At 27.1% G+C, this 5,000-nt stretch overlaps 1 protein-coding gene across 1 annotated transcript in view; it reads right to left on the minus strand.

The window, feature by feature from the left end:
* Positions 1-5,000, minus strand: part of LOC125045353 (nephrin-like) — a 47,073-nt gene that overhangs the window by 40,703 nt on the left and 1,370 nt on the right. The window lies entirely within an intron of this gene.

Below are 5,000 nucleotides of genomic sequence, written 5' to 3' on the forward strand. Positions count from 1 at the left end.
AGTGGTAGCTATCTTGACTGTGCGGGCCAACAGAGCAGGCCACGAACTAGCCAAGGTCGTCGCACGCATAATTATCGCCGTGACCTTACCGCTCAGTACATGTATATATACTGAGCGGTATATGTATATCTCGTCTTATATGCCCTGATGAAGCAGTAAAGTGAAAAGGCCTTCGGCATTTTCGTGTGTTTTCATGTACTTCCCTTAGTAGTTCTATTTGCAATTTGTTGGACATGTATTGCACAAGGAGAGAAGATATTAGTAGCAGTCGGTAGCGATGATTGATAGCAGATATACTGTAGGGTTATGTTTATCCATGTTTTGTTGTATTATTATTTACATTATTACTAATATAATAATTATTATTAAAATTATTATTATCATTATTAATGTTATCTTTGTTATTGTTATTATTGCTGTTATTATTATTATTATTGTTAGTATTATTATTATTTTTATTATCATTATTGTTATTAGTATTACTATTATTATTACTATTATCATTATTATTATTATTATTATTATTATTATTATTACTATCATTAGTAATATCATTTTTACTACTATTATTATTATTATCATAATTATTATTTTCATTATCATTATCATCATTATAATCATTACTATCTTTAATATTATCAGTGTTATTATTATTATTATTATCATTGCTATTATCATAATTATTTTCATTAATATTATCATTATCGTTAGCATTATTATTATTGCTTTAATACCATTATTATTATCATTATCATTATCACTCATTATCACTATCAATATCACTCTCATTATCATTATTATTATCATTATTTTTTATTATTGTCATAGTTATTATTATTATCATTATCATTGGTAGTATTATTATAATTATGTTTATTATCATTACCATTATTTTGGTTATTATTACCTACATTATTATTTTGATTATTATTACCATTATTTTTGTTATTGTCATTATCATTTTCATTATTATTATTATCATTATTATTATTAATATTATAATTATTATAATTATTGTTATTATTATTATTTTTATTGTTATTATTATTATTATTATTATCACTATTACTACTATTGTTATCATCAATATTCTTATTATTATCATTGCTATTATTACTATTATCATAATTTTTATTATCATAATTTGTATTATCATTATTATTATTATTATTATCATCATTATTATTACTATATCATTATAATAATAATAATAATTATTATTATTATGATTAATATGAAAATGATTATAATGATTATTAGCACTGTTATTATCATTAACATTATTATCAATATCATTATTATCATTATCATTGTTATTATTATTACTATTATTATTATCATTATCATTATTGTTATTATTATTAACATTATTATTATTATTATTATTATTATTATTATTATTATTATTATTATTATCATCATCACCATTGTTATTATCATTATCATTATTATCAATATCATTATTATTATTATTGTTATTTTTATTATTATTTTCATTACTATTTTTTTATTACTATTACTATTATCATTATTCTCACTATTATCATTATCATTATCATTATTATTATTATTGTTACTATTATTATCCTTTTTAATGTCTTTTATTATTATAATTGTGATTTTATTACCGTCATCGTAATTACTTTATTATCATTATTGTTTTTATTATCATTGTTATCATTATTATCTTTATCATTATTATTATTAAAATCATTATTTATCTTTATTATTTTTACTATTATTATTATTATTATTATTATCAGTATTATTATTATAATCATTATTATTATCATCATTATTATTATCATTATTATTATTTTTATCATTACCATTATTGTCATTATCATATTATCGTTATTATTATTATTATTATTATCATTATTATCATTATTATTATTATTATTATTATTATCATTATTATCATTATTATTATTATTATTATTATTATTATTATTATTATTATTATCATCATTATCATTAAAGTGAAAAGGCTTTATTATTATCATTGTTGTTATTATTATTATTATTATTATTATTATTATTATTATTTGTCTCCTTATTATTACTATTATTGCTATAATGTCTATTATCAAGATTACTGTTATTAATTGTCATTATCATTATCCTTCTGTTCTTAAACAGGTAGTGGGTTAAGATTGAATAAGAGGGCCTCAGAGTAAATAGTTTAAAAAGTGTTACTGAGATCAAGCGAGAGAGTAACAGGAGGAGGGAAAGACGGAGCAAACAATCACATACATTACATGCACAGAAGCACAAGGCACATCCATCCACACACACGGGCATACACACACACACACTCATACACCCCACCCCCTTAAACAGGCACACAGTCACGCACATCTACGTACATTAACGTACAGTTTATACGACACAAACGTATATCCTTAATATCCAATAAAACTTTTATATATCATAAATTCTCGTAATAATGGTAGAGTTATTCAGAGGCTGAATGGCAGCGGAGGGGAAGATGTGCCCTCGGGCGAGAGAGACGATTATTGAAAAGTTCCCGGATGTGGATACTAAAAGAGCACCATAGGCCTACCCATCAGTTTGATAAATCACGCGGCAAATTCGATTCCATTTCTGTTGAGCCTACAATATACGCTTTCCTCGGGGTTGGGATTTTTATACGCGCAGTCCTTTACATTCCTTGACACTCCATTTGGCTGTGTTTGTGCGTCTGACATCCACGTTTCCCGCGAGATCCCGATGGTTTCAGCCCTTACGCGTCAGTTGTGTTTCAGATTTCAAAGATTTCGAGTTTCTTTCATCTATGGGCGTCGAGTTTGTTCATTTCTCTATATTTCTATTTTCTTTTGTTTATAGGTGGTCGTTTGTAAGTCGAATCACAAGTGTTTTAAATCTCCTCCTATCTATAGTCGATTTTATATCAATGTCTAAATGTGTTTTTTTTTTCTTTTTCTTTTTTGAAGAATGTCCGTGTCGATTTTTTTCTTTACTTTTACGGTTTGTCTGTCATTTCCATTTTTCACCTCCTCTCCAAATACTGTAAAACGAGCACACTTTAACATCTACATTTAATGCTGAATCATCCTTAAAATGAACTCTTATGGATATGATTTACATTTGTTTCCAAGATCGTCTCCAGAGGCTACAGCCAGAACTGTCATTTGTTTACGAAATCATTGTTTACTTATAAATTGTTAATGCAAAGATGAGCGTCAAATTATAATGGTAGCGAAACATAAAAGAACATGTACATAGTCAACAAAGATGATCAGTTTAAATTGTTTTCTTTCAATTCTTTAAAAAAAATATATATATTTTTGACAAAGATGCTGTTTGGACTGGCCTCCGGAAGTCTAGAAATTGAGATATATCATTAAAAGAATATAACTGTCATGATTATTCTAGGAACATAATGATGATGCTGATGACTACGAAGACGGTCATGATGATGGTGATGTTGATGATGAAGATGTTGGTGATGATGATAATGATGATGGTGATGATGAAGGTGATGATAATGATTATGATGGTAATGATGATGATAGTGATGATTGCCGTTGCTACTGCAATTACTACTCCTGGTGTCATTTTATAACCATGTCAATGATAATAATAAGTTACTATGATAATAAAGCTGAATAATAGCAGTTCGAAATTTATGGTGACAATGATTAAAGGTACAAAATTATTTATCATCATTATTATCATTCTTATCATTATTATTATTTTACTATTATTGCTATTGTTATTATTGTTGGTATTGTTATCATTATCATTATTATTATTACTGGTATTATTATTACTATTATTGTTATCATTATTTTCAAAATCATTATTACTATTATTGTTATTATAGTTATTATCGTTATTATTATATTTTTTCTTATTGTTGTTGTTATCAATCATTGTTATTATAATCATTGTTATTATATATATCGTTATTACTGTTAACATTATTACCATTATCACTGTTATTAATGTAATTGTTATACTTATTATCATTATCATTATTGTTATTATCGCCATTTATATTGTCAATATTATCACTATATATTCTTTCTTTTCCCAATTTTGTTCTTTTGTTCATTCCTGTCTTTATCAATATTCTCAGTCTTGCTCTCCTCAACACGACGAGGATAGTGAAGATGATAATCATAATAATAATGATGCTTAGGATGATAAGAATAATAACCATGAGGATGATGACATTAACAATACTGATGATTGACACATTTCTTCCAATTCTTCAGAGATATTTATTCAGCCTCCCCCCCCCCCCCACGCTTATTTTGCGTTTTTGGCACAAATGACCATAATTTGCTTTAAAAGCCGAGACACTAGAAAAGTCGCCATCACCATAAATAGTGAACTTGTCCATAAAGTTTGCCGCGGGAGAAGAGCCATCGAGGAGTTGCGAGGGAAGTCTTAACAAATTGTCCATAATAGCTTTCTTCGTCTCGGTAATAAAGCAGAAAAGAACTGTAATGCTTAAGGTGGGGATATTTTATTTTATTATTGTTATTATTTTTTTTCTTGTATTTTTTTTTTTTTTTTTTTTTGTTTTTTTGTTTCGTGAGTACTGGTAATATTTGTAGTTTGTGTTTCCTTCTCCTCTCTTTCTCTCCTCCTTTTCTCTCTTTTTCTCTTTCTCCCTGCCTTCCCCCCTACTCCTCCTCCTCTCTCTCTCTCTCTTTCTCTCCCTCCCCATCTCTTTCTTTATCTCTGTATCCGCTCTTCTTCCTCTCTTCCGTTGCAAGGATTTATTTTTATTACGCCACGAGTTATCGACCATACACAGGGAACATAAATATTAACAAAAATAATCTCCTGCAAGACATTTTCAGTTTGCAAAGAAATTCTATATAAATTCTAAAGCCCAGTGACCTATCAGTATGTTTACCATGGTACCAGTCACCTTACATTGACTTGCACGAAATACCTTTACATGTGAAATACGTCAGACATATGGTACCCCTCCCCCACCTTTTGGCCAAGAAGAGAGAAAG

Source organism: Penaeus chinensis, chromosome 37 (assembly GCF_019202785.1).
Source record: "Penaeus chinensis breed Huanghai No. 1 chromosome 37, ASM1920278v2, whole genome shotgun sequence".
Classification (NCBI taxonomy): Eukaryota; Metazoa; Arthropoda; class Malacostraca; order Decapoda; family Penaeidae; genus Penaeus; species Penaeus chinensis.